This window comes from Etheostoma spectabile, chromosome 6 (assembly GCF_008692095.1).
Source record: "Etheostoma spectabile isolate EspeVRDwgs_2016 chromosome 6, UIUC_Espe_1.0, whole genome shotgun sequence".
In the NCBI taxonomy this organism is placed as follows: domain Eukaryota; kingdom Metazoa; phylum Chordata; class Actinopteri; order Perciformes; family Percidae; genus Etheostoma; species Etheostoma spectabile.
Window position 1 is genome coordinate 27,343,373 of NC_045738.1, and position 23,212 is coordinate 27,366,584.

The 23,212-nt window shown below is 38.8% G+C and overlaps 1 protein-coding gene and 1 non-coding gene across 2 annotated transcripts in view; both read right to left on the bottom strand.

Annotated features, from left to right (window-relative positions):
* Positions 1–23,212, bottom strand: part of LOC116690511 (high choriolytic enzyme 1) — a 34,433-nt gene that overhangs the window by 9,498 nt on the left and 1,723 nt on the right. The gene's annotated exons all lie outside the window — the stretch shown is intronic.
* On the bottom strand, positions 22,248–22,328 carry trnal-uag (transfer RNA leucine (anticodon UAG)). The gene has a single exon. It is a non-coding gene; the product is annotated as a tRNA-Leu (tRNA).

The following is a 23,212-nucleotide window of genomic DNA, read 5'->3' on the forward strand; positions in this document are numbered from 1 at the left end:
CATTTCACAGGATAAACCACACAAGCTTGCTGAATTAAGTCCAATGTGCAGCAACAATGAAAGTGTAGGTGCCGTTAGATGTAATGGGGTTGATGTGTTTGTTGAACCAGAGGGCTTGAGTTAGACAGCAAAAGCACACAGGAAAAAAACAAAAAAAAAAACGCACTTGTGACAAGGCATTTTCCAGCTGATCCAAGAGGCTTTTTGAAGACTTTTAGAGCTTCAGAAGTACATTTTTTTTTTACACATCAGAAACCGTAACTTCTTTGTGCAGTGGGGACATTGTCATGTGGAAACACAAAAGGATCTTTACACTAACTGTTGGGTATTCAGTATAACGGACATAAACATCCTTCCTATTTTAAGTGTCAGTGAAAGAAACACTATATTAGGGAGGGTCCTGCATTTACAATGCAGTGGATCACTTTAATGGTTTAACAAATTGCTCAACTGTTCTACGTCTTAGCTCTGTCAGGACCAGGATGGCCGAGGGGTAAGGCGTTGGATTAGATCCAATGGGTGTATGCGCCCACTGGGTCGAACCCCAACTCCGGTAATGAATTTGGTTATTGTTTGGTTTATGTACTTCTGAGTTAAAACTGCTTGTAAATTAATCCTCAATTTCAAAGTGAATAAACACACAAGTTTGCTGAATTAAGTCCATGTGCAGCAGCAATGAAGTGTAGGTATGCGTTGATGTAATGGGGTTGATGTGGTTTGTTGAACCAAGTGCTTGGTTAGACAGCAACAGCACCACAGAAACAAAAAAAAAAACAGCTTTGTGACAAGCTGCTTCCAGCGCATCAAGAGGCTTTTTGAGACCTTATTAAGCTTCAGAGTAGATTTGTTTCTAACTACAGAACTCGTCATTCTTGTGCATGTGGACATTGTCATGTGGAAACACAAAGGATCTTACCTAACTGTTGGGTTATCTTCAAGTATAAGGACATAAACATCTTTCCTATTTAAGTGTCAGTGTGTCCAGCATAACAATATTAGTAGAGGGTCTGCACTTAAAATGCAGTTGGAATCACCTTAAGGTTTAACAATTGTAACTGTTTTAGTCTAAGGTTCTGTCAGGACAGGATGGCCGAGTGGTTAAGGCGTTGGCTTAGATCCAATGGGTGATGCCCACGTGGGTTTCGAACCCCACCTGTATAAAGCCTATATTGCTCTTCACTTCTTGGGGTGCTGCATTGATTGCTGACTTATTTATGAAGAAGGGAATAGTGGGAATGTGAAACAACACACAATACGTAAAAAAGTGGATTGGTTCAAGTTATGTTTTTAAATGAATTGTCCAAAAAAGTGAATAAAATAATATTGTAAAGTTCTAGTAGTTTGAAAAGCAATAAAAGTCAGGCCCACATTACAATCCGGCACTTTGAAGCCGTATTCCCCTGACCGCATTCTTCGGTCTTTGGCCAGAACCTGCTTGCGGTCCTAAGACCCGTTATAAGACCCGGGGACATGTCATTTCAGTCTGTTGCTCCACGATGTGGAACGCCTGCCCCTGTCCTTGCGTCTTGCAGAACACGGTCGTCTCTTTAAAAAAGATCTGAAACATGTCTGTTTAAGAAGGCTTTTTGGGTTGATGGCATTTTTTGCTAGTGTCATTTTAATTTTATATATTAATACATTTATACTGCGTGTTTTTTACTTACTTTTTGTACAGTACTGTTGATTTTATCTGAGAAAAGCTTATAAATATAAACTTTACTTACTTACTTACAAAAATGCATCGTAGGGGGGCTCGGGTAGCTGCCTTGTTGTGAACGGGCCCTGTGTACAGAGGCTAAGTCCTCAACGCAGCGCCAGGGGTTCGTTATAGTATAGTACGTAGAAAAATTGATGAAGAATTTCATAAAAACGAGCCACCTGTAGAGGGTGTGCCCCATGTCAAGAGGTTTAGTCCTGTCCCAGGGGCTGCCCTAAAAATGAATCTGTGCCCCTTCTGAATGTTCAATCCCCCTCTCCTTCCAAATTTATTGCTAAGCTTCCTATCAAAAGGTCTAAAATTCCCAAACGCGCATAGAACAGTCATAAAAACGTCATAATATTTATGTTGAAAAGAGCGCTAATCTTAGGATAATTGTTGAAAAGAGTCATAAGAATCATAGGATAGATATCAACAAGCATGATGAAAAAAGCTCATAGTAAGTAGTGTATGTCAAAAAAGTCCATGAATAACTTGTCAAATTAATATGATTAAACAAAAGTTTCATGTTAAATAGGTCAAAAAGCAGTGTAGTACAGTATGTTCTGGAAAAAGGATCAAAAGTTATATATACGCAGAGTGAAAAAAGCCTTAGTACAGGATTTGAGTGTATCTAATTTAAACTGAGAAAGAAATTCACATCCATTTAGTAGCTGTCTTGAGCGTTTTATTGCATAATATAATAATAATAATAATAATATAATAATAATAAAGCTTTCCAATTTAGATTCGCTTTTGGATAGATTCACACTTTATTTATTCACAGTACAGTACAAGGATGCAGTGGGTCTAACCAGAAGTGCAATAGCAGTAAGTGCAGGATTAAAACAATGGTTCATAAGTGCATAAGGAATAAATATGGAAATGATAATATTATAAACAGAATTTTACAAAGGGTTTGTCTATGAATTAAAAATATAGATAAAATATGGAGCAAGTTTACAGCTGGATATGTACTGAATATAATATACAGGGGTATTACTATAAATAAATTTTTACAGATGTGTACAATGAACCATAATATATGATGGTTACAGAGTTACAGGTGAATGTGTACTATGAATATATCGACAGGCGACTATTATTATAGACAGAATTTTTACAGATAGATATAAGTTGGGCTAAAAGAGCAGTATACACAATGATTAAGGTAGTACAAATAAAGTTGGCATAATACTTGGGATGTTAAACATCGTGTGATGTCAATAGCTACAAAAACAAGCTGCACAGGCCTTTCAGTGAGTGAAGTCTAGTTTTTTCACCCACCTTGATAACCTATGATATGTTACATTTTGTTCATGGATATTCTTTTAATGGAATGTAACTTCCCTAAGTTTAGGGCGGCTGTGGGCTCAGCGGTAGGGCGGTTGCTGCCCAATGGAGGTGGTGGTTCGATCCCCGCCCCTGCGTCCATTGCGAAGTGCCTTGGGAAGACACTGAACCCCGGTGCCCCGGTGCTGCGCATCGGAGTGTGAATGTGTTGTGAAGAGCAGGTGGCACATTGTACGGCCGACCCCGGCCACAGTTGATGAATGTGTGTGATGTGAATGTATCCTGTAGTGGATAAGCGCTTTGAGCAGTTGTTAAAAACTGGAAAAGGCTATATAAATAAGCACATTTAGTTTGCAAAATTCACAAATAGAATAACCAAGAACTCAGTGGGGGCTTGGCTGCCGAGGAGGAGGTTTACAAAAACTGACTAAGGCACCGAACAAATGTAACGACTGGATGTGCCAGAAACTTTCTGAAATTAAATGAAGGAAAAACTGAGGTGGTTATTTTTGGAGCAAAAGAGGTAACGATTAAAAGTTCAGCTTCAAACAACAATGTAAAAACAACACGACAAGCCAGAAATCGTGGTGTAGTCATGGACTCAGACCTGAATTTAAAAGCCACATTAAGACAATTACAAAGAGCTACTATCACTTAGAACATTAAAGGTGTAAAGGACTTATGTGTAACAGGGACTTGGAGAAAACTGTCCATGCTTTCATCCTCAGTAGACTTGACTACGTAACGGGGGTCTGAAAGGTCTCCCTGAAAAAATCAATCCAGACAGCTGCAGTGATTCAGAACGCTGCTGCTCGAGTCCTCACTAGACCAAGAGAATGGACTACATCTCCAGCTGAAGTCTTCACATGGCTCTTTGGTCTCAAAGAATGATTTACAAGGTACCCTTGCTAGTTTTATATCACCTCAACGGTTTAGGTCCAAAACACATTTTGACTGCTACTACACTAGACCCCCCCGACCTCTCGGTCATCTGGGACAGGTCTCACTCTTGTTCCCCAGAGTCAGAACTAAACAGGGGGAAGCAGCTTTCAGTTTCTATGCTCCTCATCTGGAATAAACTCCCAGAAACCTGTAGATCCGTGCTACTCTCAGTCTTTTAAATCAGGTGGAAGACCTTTCTTTTGATGCTGCCTTTCTTTAAATTGACTTGCTATTTCTAAATCTTATGCGACTGTAACTTTTATCTCTGTTTATGTGTTCCTAAGTTCTATTATGTTTAACTGTCGATTCATCGTGTGTATTGGTTTTTAATGCTATGATTTTTAAACTGATTGTACTTGTGTTTATCTGTTTAACTGATTTTGTGTAAAGCACTTTGAACCTGCCCTGTTGCGAAATGTGCTCTAAAATAAGCTGCCTTGCCTTGCCTTACACAACACAGTTTGAAAAAGGCTTTGAAGCTTGTGGTGTGAGATTAAATTGAAACAAATATAATTCAAGTCAATTTGCAAAAAGTAGGTGACAAAAATGTAACTAGTACTGTACTGTACTACAAATGTGAGGTACTTGCCACTTTCACTTCTACTCCTTACTTAACGAGGAATATTGAACTTTTTACCCCCCACATTCATCCGACAGATTTAGTTACTAGTTACTTACATGCATCAGATGTCTGCCACAAAAAACATGTAGTTTATGAAAACATCATATGAAATTTAAATGAAACTACCACTGATAATCAGCAAGGCCTACAAGTCCAGCTGAAAGACAAAAAAGATTTGTTGATGGAAGAACTGTTGGTGGGGTTCCATTCTCCAAAATGGGCAGGAATTTCCTTTTGATAATTTAAGTGCCTTCTCCTAATGATGCTTACATACTTTTGCTCAGTGCATTTAAATGAAGGACTTTTACTTGTAAAAAGAGTTTTTTAACAGTTGGTTTCAGTATTTACTTAAAGATTTTTAACAGTCAGTGACTGTTGGTCCCCCAGCTGGCTAGAAAATGGTGAAAGGTGTAAAACGAGACCTAGGGTCCTCTATAAAAAAGAGACTTCAGCGACAGTATTAGGGAACCATGAGGTTATATAAAAGAGACTCTCGATACAGTCTTAGGGGACCACCAAGGTCTATATAAAGCGACTTCAGATACAGTATTATGGGTGCGAACTAAGTCCTAATAACAAAGATGGGACTTCAGATACAGTATTAGGGCGACCTAAGGTCTATATAAAAGGACTTCGCTACAGTATTAGGGGCGAACTAAGGTCTATATAAAAGAGACTAAGATACAGTATTAGGGAAACACTAAGGTTATATAAAAGAGAATCTGGATACAGTATTAGGGACAACACTAAGGTTATATAAAAGAGACTTCAGATACAGTTATAGGGAACACTAAGGTCTATTAAAAGAGACTCGACAGTATTAGGGGACCTCTAAGGTCTATATAAAAGAGACTTCAGATACAGTATTAGGGGACCTCTACAGGTCTATATAAAAGAGAATTCAGAACACAGTATTAGGGGACCACTAGGTCTATATAAAATAGAGATCAGATACAGTATTGGGGACCACTAGTCTATATAAAGAGACGCAGAATACAGATTTGGGGACACTAAGGTTATATAAAACGAGGATCAGATACACTATTAGGGGACCACTAGGTCTATAAAAAGAGACTTCAAGACAGTATTAGGGGACCACTAAGGTCTTATAAAAGAGAATTCAGATAAAGAATTAAGGGACCACTGAGGTTTCTATATAAGAGGACTTCAGTACAGTATTAGGGGCCCACTAAGGTCTATATAAAAGGAGACTCAGATACAGTATTAGGGAAACCACTAAGGTCATACAAAGAATCCAACGGACAGTTCATGGGACCTTCAAAAAATAATCTGAATACTTCTTTACCACTGTAACAATCACAGATTTGACAGAAGTTCTAGGAGCACTGGGGTTGCTTTGAGGGCATTTTAGGAAACTTGTGCATGAGTCTCTTCTAAATCCTGTTTTCGTACTGATTCAGTAAAATGTCTTCTTCCAGCATTTTTCGCTGTCCCCCACGCACTTACAATGTTTGTTTGACAGCAAACAGAGTCGAGTTTGAAAACATCTGTCACTCTGTCGGAGAAGAGACAGAAAAAACAAACGCCTCTGTTTATCAGCTGGGCATTCAGACACTGCTGTCGTTGTGAACCCACCCACGTGGGGACTGGACAAGGCCAGTTCATTAATGGGCAGGGGGACGTTTCATTCCACCACAACAACTCAATTCAATTCAATTCAATTTATTATATGTCCAATAAAAACATAAGTTATCTCAGGTTACTAATCTAGACTAGGTCTAGACAACTACAACTGTAATTTACAGAGAACCAACAAGTCCCAAGTACAAGCCTTATATATACATATGTGTCAGTATATTAATTGATATATTATTATATCGATTGTATATATTGGTTTTTTTATATAAAGGCTTTGAAGCTGGGTGTGTGGGAGATAAACTGAAAAAAATATAATTCAAATAAAGTACTATATGCACAAAACCACGGTGACAATGTAACTAGCACATTACTCAAGTGCTGTACTTTACTAGCATGTGAGAGGACTGTTCGTGAGTATTTCTTTTTTAAGCCAATTTCCACTTCTACTCTAGAAATAGTATGGCTACATACGCCAGTCTCATGAGATCAGTTTGAAATTATAATACATGAGTCCGATTAGTCTTTGAAGAAGGCCACATTTCAAGGGTAACACCACAATGTCTCCAGCGTTTCTTTCTAGTAAATAATGTGAACAAAAATCCAGTTAGTTGATGTGAGAACATAGCTATCGGATGCTTTGTGCGGTTTCTCTCTTTTTTGCTGGCATCTGGCGACACACCAGTGTCGCGCTGCAGAGCCGAGGTCGGCATTTTGGTGGCACAATTCAGGTGAATGGAGAGACTAGAAGTACTTTGATATCAATATCGAAGTGTGGGCGAGGAAATAAAGAATAGCTAGATGTGACTTATTTTACTTTTTAAAGCAGCTTAAAACTAGGAATGGACAACACATCATGTCATAATGCCATTTTACCATATATGATGTCCAAAATCTAAAAACAAGTCTAATGTCTTCACAATACATAGAGCTGATGGGTTTTACTTCAGTTAGACTAAAGCTGGTGTTAATCCACATTGAGAGATGATTTTATGGAAGTACCTCAATGACATCACCATGTATGGTGAAGGGTATGTGATGATGTGGGGTGGGGGGGATATTTAATTCAAAGGTCAAGGGAACTTTAACAGATGCATAGTTCTGATCCAAGAAAACTGGCCTTTAAATAAAAAAATGTGCCTGCCTCTATTGGAATTTATACATAGGGGGGTGGTATACTTTCGGCCCCCGTAGTTTAGGAAGAACCATTATTTATTACATACATTATTCATTACACAAAGGAAAACTGGGTCCTAAAAGGTTTGACTGGTTATATTTTTTTTTAATTAAGGCATTAAGATCTATTTAAAAGATGATTTTTTTGTATTCCTCTTTAGTCACCTAAGATGGGCTGTAAACTTATGAGCCCATGTACATTAGGAAATACTTTTTTGGAAATAAAGAAACACCAAATAAGATGAATCAATATACACTGTACTGTTTGAGACAAACAGTAAACAGGGTAAAAGAGCAAAGATACCAATATGTCCAGGTAAAGAATGAGGTACAACACGCGATAAAACACACCTTTACTATGGGGCATGGTGTATGGTGGGATGGGGTGTTGTCAGAAAGTGATGGAGGTGGAAGCCATGGAAAACACCATGTTTTGTTTTTGGTGAGCAGCTACATGGCAAGCCAGGACATCAAGTTCTTGTTATTATAGTTTTAAATTTTCCCCAGTCGTAATAAATCTACAGACAAAATGACAACATGATATTATCATGAAGTTAAACTGTTGATTTTCTCTCTTCGTTGGTTACATCAAAAAACTGGCATGTTTTAAAATTAAAATGTTCATGTGAAAGGATTTCACTCTCTTCTTTAAAAGGAATATTATTAGTGTGTGAGTTAACTTAAAATATTCAGAGTGTAAAGATGAAAAATTTTACTAGTATATTGGGATTGATGCCAGTTGTACAGTGTGTTCTTGAGTGACAGGGTGTAACTACTGTACGTTTCAAACATATTGCGCAAATTTCGAGTTTAAAAAAACATTGACAACAGGTAGACTAAACTGTTTGTGGTTTACTGAGAACATTAACGTGGTAAGTAACGAGACTAACAGTACAACTCTCCACAGTCTCATAGTGCTGTATCATACGCAAATAAAATATAGCATCTAGCATAATTAAAATATGATCATGGAAACTTACATAATATGCCCCGAGAAAACGTTTTTTTATCTGCCTACTATGGTTCAATAGTATAATTTCTAGCTGGACGCGACACTGTATAATTTACAGGTGTTAGATTGTGTGTGTGGTGTGTGTGTGTGTGTTGTTGTGTGGTTGTGTCATCATGGCAAAATATGGTCCTGAGACACCGTTATACTACTGTTGCGGGACATATTTTTTTGTGGATATCAAATTTTTGCATAAACATTTAAAATCTCAAGGAGTACTAGGTTAAATAAGGGATAATTAAATTTAAAGAATGGTATGATGCGAGCAGTTACTGACATTTGCGTTATTAGTAATTCATATTTGTTTACCATATCTGCTGCCTAAGTTACACTTTTAAAAAATCAAAGGAAGATTATTTTGTAACTCCTTTTGTTTCCTGTTTGTACTGAAACATACCTAATGGAACCCGAAAACCGAGTCGGTCCCAATCAGGAATTTTGTGTATAAAAAAGAAGGTGAACTATTCATCGTATTGGTCTATGTCTGTGATGTTATTCCGGTATAAGTCTGGGTGCTTTCTTCATTGTCTTTACTAGTCTGTATTAAAATATATTTTCAGGTACACAGTATGACCTTTCATATTATTATGGTTACCACTTTTGCTAGACTGTTTTAATTACATATTCAACTAATTAATTTAACGTCATTGCCTACACGCAATATTGTTTTTCTGCACATTACAACTGCACTTTCGAACTCTTTTGATGGTCACTTACATTCAGCCACCCAATCTTCTACTCACGTCTGTGGGTTTGTGGTTTACTTGTGTATTTTGTTTTGTGGCTCTTGTGTAGAACAATTGCTGCCTGTACAGGAAATTCCCGCTGTGGGATCGAAATAAAGTATAATCTAATCTAATAGTATAGGGACCGATAGACAGTAAGGGGTAGAAGTGGGGTGAATGTGGGAAAGGAAGATACTAACCACCCCCACGTCGCGCAGGCGCAAAAGACTGAGCCTTTGTTCATGGGGTGCATGCTCAACAGGCCGAGAGCTAACCATGACCCCCAGTCTGTACATTTTAACTGATGTCTTGTGCTTCTGGTTCCAAAACATCTCACCAAAGGAAGGTGTTTGATAAGTGTGTTGTCCTCAGGAATTAAACTAGAAATGAAATGACATGATAATTAGAACATTTTTATTGATTCCTTACGTGACCACTCACACCGACTTTGACCCCTCCCCTGTGATGGTTGGTGGTATGGTACTGCCAAAGTGAGTGGTTTAACGGTTGTACACTCACTATGTATGGGACAGTAAAGAGTCGGTGAATCAGTGGTTCATTCAAGTCAAAGGACTTTATAGAATTGATGCTTGGCTGTTGAGCTGATGAGTTCAGGGCTCAGCTTCTGTTGGTCAGGGGATCTGATCCGTCTGCTCGTCAGCCACATCTGAAACCACATCTTCTGTAACAGTGAACAGCACAGAGGGGGATATGTCCAGACTCAATGTTGTGTGTATATTGATTTTTAGAACTATGCTCATGGGCACTACTCACCAGCACTTGAGAGAGTGTGCCTGACTGCAATGTCGTTGGACTCCATTCCGGCGTTGCCGAAGGACAAGTTGGGGTTGGGGATGGGGATGACCATGGTGGGCTGGCCAGTTCTTGGAGGAGGCGGTCCTGCAAGAGGAAATGGAACAGTTAGAAGGGAGCACATAAATCCTAGGAACTCTACTGTTGGTTCTTCTCATTTTGGATTCAGTCTTCACTTCATTCAAAACCAATTAAAGTGTTAGTCCTGTTTTCGCAGTTCAAAGACTATCTAAAAATCAAACACATCATTGTCAATCCAGTATCTCTTCGCAGAGGTAGCTTCATGACGAAGCGCCCAGAACACAATGACGGTGCTTCGTGCTACAAATAGCACGGGTGGAAACTTGTTTTAGTGGAACGGTGTACTGTTTTAGCGTGACGAGAGAAGAAAATCAGATCTGGACATGATTGCTGTAGTCTGTTACGCGAGGGACATCAGAGTCCTAGATCACTCCTGCAGAGAGATGACTAGAAGAGCTTACAATCAGTGATTATCCTATATTTGATGGATTTGCCTAGAAACCCATCAGATGGATAGAACGCCATCACAGCTAAGGGATTTGTTGACCCTCGAATTGAGACACTTATGTTAAACCTATGAATTATCAAGCAATCCCTCCAGCACCCATTGTAGACAACCCGTAGGATCGTTTTTGTTACGCCAGGAGGACGAGGTTAAACAAAATAACATGAGTGGACTCTCCCGAAGGAGTCGTCATTCATCCTCACTAACTGTTCTCTGTGAGACGGAACAGTGCTGGACGACACATCTTCGCGAACATAGTCAACGATGAGAAATACGTCAGAGAGTGTGCGGAACGTGATGGTTTAGTTAGCGTCCTACGTAGCAAAATCCTGAAATACAGGTAGTTTTTTAACTATCACAAAAAGTTATGCACAAAGCTTTCAAAACAAAAAGCGACGTGCTTCTCATCAGGGTGCCTCGGCTTTGTGCTCCCAAACTGATGACAGGAACTAGGCTAGTGAATTTTTGTGACACCTTCGGAAATAAAATCATTCTTAAAATTTTTTATAGACATGCCTTTAGGTGATGGGGTCTTGTTATGTTCTTCTTCTTTACGCTACGCATTAGTACTACATTGGTTAACTGGAAACTGTTGTGTTTTTCTTCATTCTTGATAGGGCCATATTACGTTTACTATGTGAATTAGTAAGAGAAATGGTGTAGTGTATGTTTTGAGGTTTTTTCAAACCTCTTGTTGTTTAAAAGCGTGTACTACAAGTCAAGTGTAGCTATTGTATTGTTGTTTCTTATTATATAGCACACACAACACAGAAGCTGAAGCAGCTGTTCTTACTTGTGGTATGATGCAGGAGTTGTATCTCTAGGGAGTGCCCTGGTTCAGGGTGCAATCTTTGAAAGGTCTGCTCCATTCTAAAAAAACACGAAGAGTAAAAAAAGTACATTTTTTGGTTTTTGATACGGAGGCTTGTTTATCTTGAGAGTATTTGCTCCATAAGTGTTTAGAACATTACATTAACATGTCGTAGGCCTGAAGATTCTTGCCCAGAAACCAAATCCTATGGGTGTTTATGTGCAATGTACGCCCTGCCGCTTAGGGTTCCACCTAACAGCTCTGAATAATAAGCAGCTCCTTACCAGACCTGAAACGTCCACCAGCATCAGACCTACTGATGTGGTTGCCGGTCAGAGGGGTCTGCTCAAGGGTTGAAGCCCAGCGGCATGGATGCAGCTCGTGACCTGCCCGACGTGCTTGAAAGGCATACAACCCGGTCGCCAGAAGCACACCACCTGCCTTCCCACCACGACGGCCAACGATAGGAAGTATAGCAGCTGGACAGAGCACCAGCACGAGTTGAAGCAACACTGAAGCTGGGAGCAAAGCTTCAACTCACAAGTCCGTTCTATAACAACACTGTCTTAACCATTCTGGGACCCGTATAGCTAGTCGCGGTCCTCGCATTAGCCGGGATCGCCTGAAGAGGATGAGGGAGACAGAAGAGAAGGATCAGTCCACGGATGATAGGATGGCCTTCTCACGTTCGGCTGCATAGGGACCACAGCTAAAACACCCACATTAGCTTCTTAAGCCTCACCACAGTAACAGCAATAGGCTCTTTGCATCCAACAGCACACAGCATTTTAGCCTTTTAGCATCCAAAAGCAACAGCCATTTAGCTTCTTAGCTCCACAGCACAGTATTAGCTAGTAGCATCCAAAGCACAACAGCATCATAGCTTCAAGCATCCCTACAGCATTCTGCTCTTAGCACCCATCTTACCATTTTTAGCACACAACATTAGCCTGCGATCCATCACATAGCCAAAAACATTAAGCTTTTTAACATCCCACAGCACACCGTTAGCTTCTTATCTCACAGAGAAAACAACATTTAGCTTCGTTGGCAACCCACAGCACACTAGCATTTCGCTTATTTCCATACAAGCACAAAAATCATTAGTTCTTATTAATACTCCAAAGCCATCATTCTGAGTCTTGATATCCCACAGCCCATCTTAGCTTTAATTATTTTCACAGGACACACCTTTTAGCTTCTGTTCTATCCACAGCACAACCATTTAGCTATTAGTCCCACAGCACAAAAATATTAGCTTTGTACCTCTTACAGCAAACACAATAATGTTTAGAATTCTTAGAACCACAGCAACAAGTTGTGGCTTCTTCAGACGCCACAGCACATAAATATACTATATATATTTTACTTATATTTTTTTTTTTTTCTTTTGTTTTTTTTTTTTTTTTTCCTTACACCATGGCCTCACAGTATTGAAATACATTGTTTTTTTGGGACAAATTTAAAAAAGCCAATTCTCTGTAGTCAGAACGTATCTGTTATCGAATGGAGTGGTAGTTTCTTCAAGTCTACTTTAAACGTGCGAGCTGGCCTGGCACAGGTGCCGTGCGTGGTGCGCTGCGTGGTGTTTGTTGTGGTGTGTGTGTGTGTGGTGTGTGTGTGTGTGGGGGTGTGCTATGCCTGTCATTTCAAGAGTCGATGAGTAGACCGCGGAATGGAGATCTACAGGGGCGTTAGGGGCCAAATAAAATTGCTACAGAAAATACAATAATAAACATCTACAACACAGGATAATAAATTAAACAATTAATAAAAACAATCAGAACTGTTTACTGCCTACTCTCTAACCCCCCCTACCCCAATATTGCGACAACAAAACCAATAACAAATATCTCTCATAATGCTATACACGACGTTCCATTAATATGATATAGAGCGTACGTTACACTTACTTCAGCAGTTGGCCAAATAAAAATAGGTCTCAAGAGTTGTAATGCGTTTTGTGTCGTGTTTGATATGGTTAGATGTAATGGGGTTGATGTGGTTTGTTGAACCAGAGTGCTTTGGTTAGACAGCAAAAGCACCACAGGAAAAAAAACAAAAAAAAAACAGCTTTGTGACAAGGCATTTTCCAGCTGATCCAAGAGGCTTTTTGAATTCTTAAATCAATTTATTCACGTGTTTGTATGGAATGTGAAGATGACTCACAAAATGTTACTCACCAAAAGTGTTAAGGTTGTTTCCTAGGATTTTTTGATGGCTGCCTTTATAAAGCATACAATTTCTCTGTTCCATTTCCTGATTGCATGGATTAGCCGTCTCCTCTATGATTCTGGCCAGTCACCACCATGGTTCCCATCCCCAACCCCAACGTTTGCCTTCGGCAACGCCAGGAATGGAGTCCAACGACATTGCAGGCTCAACACTTTCAAGGCTGCTGCTGCGTGATGTAGTGTCCATGAGCATATTCTAAAAAATCAATATACAACAACATTGAGTCTGGACATATCCCCCTCTGTGCTGTTCACTGTTACAGAAGAAGGTTTCAGATGTGCGGCAGGCTAAGAGGCTCCCTGACCAACAGAGCTGAGCGCCTGAACTCATCAGCACAACAGCCAATGCATAATTCAGTAAAGTACTTTGACTTGAATGAAACACTGATTCACCGACTCTTTACTGTCCCATGAAGTCTGAGTAGTACAACCGTTAAAACCCTCACTTGAGGGTACCATACCACCAACCATCACAATGGGGAGGGCGGAAGCTGGTGGAGTGTCACGTAAGAGATCAATAAAAATGTCTAATTATCATTGTCATTTAATTTCATATTTATTCCTGGGACAACAAACACTTATCAACATATCCTTTGGTGAGATGTTTTGGAACCAGAAGCAACAAGACATCAGTTAAAAATGTGACAGACGGGGGGTCATGGTTAGCTCCTGGTCTGAGCGCACACCCATGAACAAAGGCTCAGTCTTTTGCGCTGCGCGACGTGGGGTTTTGATTCTTCCTTTCACATGTCATGCCCCACATCTACCCCTTACTGTCTATCGGTCCTATCTAATTAGATTAGATTAGATTATACTTTATGCATCCACAGCGGGAATTTCCTGTACAGGCAGCATGTTCTACGACAAGAGCCCAAAACAAAACAATACACAAGTAAACCAAAAACCCGCAGACAGTGAGTAGAAGTTTGGGTCTGAATGTAAGTGACATCAATAAAGATTCGTAAAGTGCAGTTGTAATGTGCAGAAAAACAATATTGCGTGTAAGGAATTGACGTTAAATTAATTAAGTGAATATGTAATTAAAACAGTCTAGCAAAAGTGGTAACCATAATAATATGAAAAAGTCAGTACTGGTACCTGAAAATATATATTAATACAGATAGTAAAGACAATGAAGAAAGCACCCAGACATTAGTACGGATAAACATCAACAGACATATGACAAATGATATAGTTCACCTTATTTAAACAAAATTCCTGATTGGGACCGACCTCGGTTTCGGGGTCAGTTAGGTATGTTTTCAGTACAAACAGGAAACAAAAGAGAGTTACAAAATAATCTTCCATGTATTTTTTAAAAGTGTAACATTAGGCAGCAATATGGTAAACAATATGAATTAAATACGCAAATGTCAGTAATGCTCTCTCTACCATCTTTAACTTTAATTATACCTTATTTAAAATAGTACTCCTTGAGATTATAAATGTATTATGTCAAAATTGATAGTCACAAAAAATATATGTCCCGCAACAGTAGTATAGGTGTCTCCAGGACCATATTTTGCCATGATGACACACAACACACACAACAACACACCCACACACACACAGCCACACAAATCTAACATGTGAAATTATACAGTGTCGCTGTCACAGCTGGAAAGTATGACTATTGAACCATTAGTGGCAGATTAAAAAAACGTTGGCAGACGATTATTGTTATGTATGTCGTGTTTATTGGTGCTAATATTTTATTGGTATGATATCAGCACTATGAGACTTGGAGAGTTGTACTTGTAGTCTCGTTACTTCACACGTTAATGCTGCAGTAAACCACAAACAGTTTATATCACCTGTTGTCAATGTTTTTTAAACTCGAATATTTGCGCAATATGTTGAAACGTACTAGTATGACAAAGCCTGTCACTAAGAACACACTGTAACAACTGGCATCAATAACCAATATTACTAGGTAAAATTTTTCATCTTTAGACTCTGAATGATTTAAGTAACTCCACACTAATCAATGTCTCTTTAAAGAAGAGAGTGAAATTCTTTCACATGAACATGTTAATTTTATAAACATGCAGTTTTTGATGTAACCAAGAAGGAAGGAAAATCAACAGTTTACTTCATAGATATATCGTGTCATTTTGTCTGTAGTATTTATGTAACGACTGGGGAAAAAGTTAAAAATTAATAAACAAAGAACTTGATGTCCTGGCTTGCCATGTAGCTGCTCATCCATACAACAAACATGGTTTTTCCATGGCTTCCACCTCCATCACTTTCTGCAAACACCATACCACCATACACCATGCACCATAGTAAAGGTGTTTTTAGTGTGTAGGTATCCTCATTCATTTACCTGGACATATTGGTATCTTTGCTCTTTTACCTGTTTACTGTTTGTCTCAAACAGTACAGTGATAATTGATTCATTCTTATTTGGTGTTTCTTTATTTCCAAAAAAGTATTTCCTAATGTACAGTGGGCTCATAAGTTTACAGGCCCATGAAGGTGACTAAAGAGGAATACAAAAAAATCATCTTTTGAAATAGATCTTAATGCCTTAATTAAAAAAAAAGTAAAAATCCAAACCTTTTAGGACACCAGTTTTCTTTGTGTAATGAATAAGTATGTAATAAATAAATGGCTCTTCCTAAACTAGGGGGCGACAAGTATACACCCCCCTATGTAAAATTCCAATAGAGGCAGGCACATTTTTTTTTAAAGGCCTATTTCATGGATCAGAACTATGCATCTGTTAAAGTCCCTTGACCTTTGAATTAAAATAGCCCCCCCCACCCACATCTCCACATACCCTTCACCATACATAGTGATTGGCATTGAGGTACTTCCATAAAATCATCTTCAATGTGAATTAACACCAGCTTTTAGTCTAACTGAAGTAAAACTGCCAAGCTCTATGTATTGTGAAGGACATTAGACTTTGTTTTAGAGTTTGGACATCACATATGGTAAAATGGAATTATGACATGATGTGTTGTCCATTCCTAGTTTTCAAGGCTGCTTTACAGTAAAAAATAAGTCACATTCTAGCTATTCTTTATTTCCTCGACCACTTGCGATATTGATATCAAAGTACTGTCGTACTCCTATCACCTGGATTGTGCCAACCAAAATGCCGACATGGCTCTGCAGCGACACTTTGTCGCCAGATGCCAGCAAAAAAGAGAAGAAATCCGGCCACAAAGCATCCGATACTGTTCTCAATCAATACTGGATTTTGTTCACTAAGTTACTAGAAAGAAACGCTGGGAACAGTGGTGTTACCCTTTGAAATGTGGCCTTCTTCAAAGACTAGTATCGGACTCTGTATTATAATTTCAAACTGATCTCATGAGACTGGCGTATGTATGCCATACAATATTTCTAGAGTAGAAGTGGAATTGGCTTGCAAAAGAAAAATACTCACGAAAAAGACCTCACATGCTAGTAAAGTACAGCACTTGAGTAATGTGCTTAGTTACATTTTTGTCACCTGTTGTGTGCATATATGACTTTTTTGAATTATATTTTTTTCAGTTTATCTCAACCACAAGCTTCAAAGCCTTATATATAAAAAAACCAATATATACAATGATATATATATATATCAATTAATATACTGACACATATGTATATAAGGCTTGTAATGTGGGACTTGTTGGTCTCTGTAAATTACAGTTAGTGTTGTCTAGACCTAGTCTAGATGTAAAGGTCCTGAGATAACTTATGTTTTTATTGGCAATATAATAAATTGAATTGAATTGAATTAGAGTTAGTTGTGGTGGAATGAAACGTCCCCCTGCCCATTTGAATGCTGGCCTTGTCACAGTCCCCACGTGGGTGGGTTCACACTGACAGCAGTGTGGAATGTCCCGGCTGATAAGACAGAGGCGTTGTTTTTTTCTGTCGCTCTCTCCGACAGAGTGAAGATGTTTCAAACTCAGACTCTGTTTGCTGTCAAACATAATTGTAAGTGCGTGGGGGACAGCGAAAAATGCTGGAAGACATTTTACAGGAATCAGACAAAACAGGATTTTAGAAAGACTCATGCACAAGTTTCCTAAAGTCCTCAAAGCAACCCCAGTGCTACTAGAACTTCTGTCAAATCTAGTGATTGTTACAGTGGTGAAGAAGTATTCAGATTATTTTTTGAAGGTCCATGACATGGTGTCGTTTGATCTTTGTATGACCTTAGTGGTTTCCCTAATACTGTATCTGAAGTCTCTTTTTATAGACCTTAGTGGTCCCCTAATACTGATCTGAAGTCTCTTTATATAGACCTCAGTGGTCCCTTAATTCTGTATCTGAAGTCTCTTTTATATAGACCTTAGTGGTCCCCTAATACTGTTCTGAAGTCTCTTTTATTATAGAACCTTAGTGGTCCCCTAATATGTATCTGAATCTCGTTTAATAGTACTTAGTGGTCCCCAATACTGTATCTGACGTCTCTTTTAATAGACTTAGTGGTCCCCTAATACTGTATCTGAGTCTCTTTTATATAGACCTAGTGGTCCCCTAATACTGTGTCTGAAGTCTCTTTTATATAGACCTTAGAGGTCCCTAATACTGTATCTGAGTCTCTTTATATAGACCTTAGAGGTCCCCTAATACTGTATCGAGTCTCTTTATATAGACAGTGGTTCCCTAATACTGTATCTGAAGTCTTTTTATTAGACCTTAGTGGTCCCTAATACTGTATAGAGTCTCTTTTATATAGACCTGTGGTTTCCCTAATACTGTATCTTAAGTCTCTTTTATATAGACCTTAGTTCGCCCCTAATACTGTATCGGAAGTTCTTTTTATAGACCTTAGGTCCCCTAATACTGTATCTGAAGTCTCTTTGATTAGACTTAGTTCGCCCTCTAATACTGTATCTGAAGTCGCTTTATATAGACCTTAGTGGTCCCCATAGCTGTATCTGAGTCTCTTTTTATATAGACCTCAGTGGTTCCCTAATACTGTATCTGAAGTCTCTTTTTTATAGGATCCCCAGGCTCGTTTTACACCATTCACCATTTCTCAGCCACGGGGGGACCAACAGTCATGACTGTTAAAAATCTTTAAGTAAAAGTACTGAAACCAACTGTTAAAAGAAAACTCTGTTTACAAGTAAAAGTCCTTCATTTAAATGATCACTGAGCAAAGATGTAAGCATCATTAGGAGAATGGACACTTAAATTATCAAAAGGAAATTCCTGCCATTTTGGAAATGGAAACCACCAAACAGTGTCTCATCAACAAAGTCTTTTTTGTCTTTCAGCTGGACTTGTGCAGGTTGCTGATTACGTGGGGTAGTTCATTTTAAAATTTACTATTGTAGTTTCATAAACTACATGTTTTTTGGGGGCAGACATCTGATCAGTAAAGTAACTAGTAACTAAATCTGTCGGATGAATGTAGGGGGTTGTAAAAAGTTCAATATTCCCTCTGCAAGTAAGGAGTAGAAGTGGAAAGTGGCAAGTACCTCACATTTGTAGTACAGTACAGTACTAGTTACATTTTGTCACCTACTGTGTTGCACATATGACTTGAATTATATTTGTTTCAATTTAATCTCACACCACAAGCTTCAAAGCCTTTTTCAAACTGTGTTGGTTAAGGCAAGGCAAGGCAGCTTATTTTGTAGAGCACATTTCGCAACAGGGCAAGTTCAAAGTGCTTTACACAAAATCAGTTAAACAGATAAACACAAGTACAATCAGTTTAAAAATCAAAGCATTAAAAACCAAAAAACACATGAATAGACAGTTAAAAACATAATAGAACTTTAGGACACATAAAAACAGAATAAAAGTTACAGTGCGCATAAGAAATTTAAAGAAATGAGCAGTCATTTAAAGAAAGGCAGCATCAAAAGAAAGGTCTTCAGCCTTGATTTAAAAGACTGAGAGTAGCACGGATCTAAAGGTTTCGGGAGTTTATTCCAGATATGAGGAGCATAGAAACTGAAAGCGCTTCCCCCTGTTTAGTTCGACTCGGGGACAGAAGTAGGACACTGCCCAGATGACCTGAGAGGTGGGGGGGTCATAGTGTGTAGCAATCAGAAATGTATGTTGGACCTAAACCGTTAAGGGTTTATAAAATAGCAAGAGTACTTGAAATCATTCTTTGGACACGGAAGAAGCCAGTGTAAAGACTTCAGAGTGGAGGGATGGATCCAGTCTCTTGGTCTAGTGAGGACTCGAGCAGCAGCGTTCTGAATCACTGCAGCTGTCTCGGATTGATTTTTAGGGAGACCTTAACAGACCCCCGTTACGTAGTCAAGTCTACTGGAGGATGAAAGCATGGACAGTTTTTCCAAGTCCTGTTAACATAAGTCCTTTAACCCTTGAATGTTCTAAGTGATAGTAGGCTGACTTTGAATTGTCTAATGTGGCGGTTTAAATTCAGTGTCTGAGTCCATGACTACACCACGATTTCTGGCTTGTCTGTGTGTTTTACTTGTTGTTTGAAGCTGAACTTTTAATCGTTCCTCTTTTGCTCCAAAAATAACCACCTCAGTTTTTCCTTATTAATTTCAGAAAGTTTCTGGCACATCCAGTCGTTATATTTGTTCGGTGCACTTAGTCAGTTTTTGTAAACCTCCTCCTCGGCAGCCAAAGCCACCACTGAGTTCTGGTATTCTATTTGTGAATTTTGCCAACTTAAATGTGCGGTATTTATATAGCGCTTTTCCAGTTTTAACAATGCTCCAAAGCGCTTACATCTACAGGATACATTCCCATCACACACATTCATCAACTGTGGCTCGGGGCTGCCGTACAAGTGGCCACCTGCTCATCAAACAACATTCACACTCCGATGCGCGCACCGGGGGCAACCGGGGTTCAGTGTCTTGCCCAAGGACACTTCGGCATGGACGCGGGGCGGGGATCGAACCACCACCTCGATTGGCGAGCAACCGCCCTACCCGTGAGCCCACAGCCGCCACTAACTTAGGGAAGTTACATTCCATTAAAAGAAATTCCATGAACAAAATGTATCATATCATAGGTTATCAAAGGTGGTTGAAAAAACTAGACTTCATACTCACTGAAAGGCCTGGGCAGCTTGTTTTTGTAGCCTATTGACATCACACGATGTTTAACATCCAAGTATTATGCCAACTTTATTTGTACTACCTTAATCAGTTGATATGCTCATTTAGCCCAACTTATATCTATCTGTAAAAATTCTGTTTATAATAATAGTCGCCTGTATATATATTCATAGTACACATTCACCTGTAACTCTGTAAACCATCACTATATTATGTGTCATTGTACACATCTGTAAAAATTATTTATAGTACCACCTGTATATTATATTCAGTACATTCCAGCTGTAATCTTGCTCCATACTTGTTATCTATATTTTAATTCATAGACAAACCCATTTGTAAAATTCTGTTAAATATTATTCATTTCCATATTATTCACTTATGCACTTATGGAACCATTGTTTATATCCTGCACTTACTCATTGCACTTCTGGTTAGACAAACTGCATTCCTTGTACTGTATTGTGTAATGAGAATAAAGTTGAATCTATCCAAAATCGAATCTAAATTGGAAAGCTATTATTATTATTAGTATTATTATTATTATTATTATATTAGCAATAAAGCTCAGAACAGCTACTAAATGGATGTGAGATTTCTTTCTCAGTTTAAATTAGAAATACACTCAAATACTGTACTAGACGGTTTTTTCACATGCTATAATAAACTTTTGATCCTTTTTTCCGAACATACTGTACTACAGGCTTTTTGACATATTATACCATGAAACTTTTTTTAATCATATTTTTGACATAGTTATATTAGGACTTTTTTGACATACACTACTATACTATGACTTTTTTCATCATGACTTGTTGATATACTATACTATGCTTCTTATGACTCTTTTCAACATATTATACTAAGATTGCGCTCTTTTTCAACATAATATATTATGACGTTTTTATGACTGTTCTATGACGGTGGGAATTTTAGACCTTTATTGATAGGAAGCTTAGACATAAAATTGGAAGGAGGGGGATTGAACATTCAGCGAAGGGCACAGATTCATTTTTAAAGGGCAGCCCCTGGGACAGGACAAACCTCTTGACATGGGGCACACCCTCTACAGGTGAGCTACGTTTTTATGAAATTCTTCATCAATTTTTCTACGTACTATACTATAACGAACCCCTGGTGCTGCGTTGAGGACTTCGCTCTGTAACAGGGCCCGCACACACAAGGCAAGCTACCCGGCGCCCCTACGATGACTTTTTGTAAGTAAGTAAGTAAAGTTTATTATAAAAGAGCTTTTCTCAGATAAAAATCCCAAAGTACTGTACAAAAAGAGTAAGTAAAAAACCATGCAGTATAAATGTATATAAATATATAAAATTAAAATGACACTAGCAAAAAAGCCATCACCAAAAGCCTTCTTAAACAGACATGTTTCGATCTTTTTTAAAGAGACCGGTGTCTGCAAGAGCAAGGACAGGGAGGGGCGTTCCACAGTCGGGAGCAAACAGACTGAAATGACATGTCCCCGGGTCTTACTAACGGGTCTTAGGGACCGCAAGCAGGTTCTGGCCTAAGACCGAAGAATGCGTCAGGGGAATACGGCTTCAAAGGTCCAGGATTGTAATGGGGGCCTGACTTTGATTGCTTTTTCAAACTACTAGAACTTTACAATATTATTTTATATCACTTTTTTGGACAATTCATTTAAAAACATAACTTTGAACAATCCACTCTTTTTTACGTATTGTGTTTGTTCACATTCCCACTTCTTCTTCATAAATAAGTCAGCAAATCCAATGCAGCACCCCAAGAGTGAAGAGCATATAGGCTTTATAGCAGGAGTGGGGTTCGAACCCACGTGGGCATACACCCATTGGATCTAAGCCAACGCCTTAACCACTCGGCCATCCTGCCTGACAGACACTTAGACTAAAACAGTGACAATTTGTTAAACCATTAAAGTGATTCCACTGCATTTTAAGTGCAGACCCTCTACTAATATTGTTATGCTGTACACACTGACACTTAAATTAGGAAGAGTTTATGTCCGTTATTACTTGAAGATACCCAACAGTTAGGTAAAGATCCTTTTGTGTTTCCACATGACAATGTCCCATGCACAAGATATGACGAGTTCTGTAGTGTAGAAACAATCTACTTCTGAAGCTTAAAAGTCTCAAAAAGCCTCTTGAGCAGCTGGAAATGCACTTGTCACAAAGCTGTTTTTTTTTTTGTCTGTGTGGTGCTGTTGCTGTCTAACCAAGCACTCTGGTTCAACAAACCACATCAACCCCATTACATCTAACGGCATACCTACACTTTCATGTGCTGCTGACATTGGACTTAATTCAGCAAGCTTGTGGTTTATTCACTTTGAAATTGAGGAGTTAATTTACAGCAGCATGTTTTAACTCAGATGTACATAAACCAAACAATAACAAATTCATTACCGGAGTGGGGTTCGAACCTCATGTGGGCATACACCCATGGATCTTAAGTCCAACGCCTAACCACTCGGCCATCCTGGTCCTGACAGAGCTAGACGTAGAACAGTTGAGCAATTTGTTAAACCATAAGTGATTCCACTGCTTTGTAAGTGCAGGACCCTAACCCTAATATAGTGTTTCTTTCACCAGCTGACACTTCATAAGGAAGGTGTTTTATGCCGTTAGTACTGAGCATACCCAACAGTTAGTGTAAAATCCTTTTGTGTTTCCACATGAGCAATGTCCCCCTGCACAAAGTGAAATTCGTTTCTAGGGTTTAAAAAAAAATGTACTGCGAAGCTTCATAAAGTC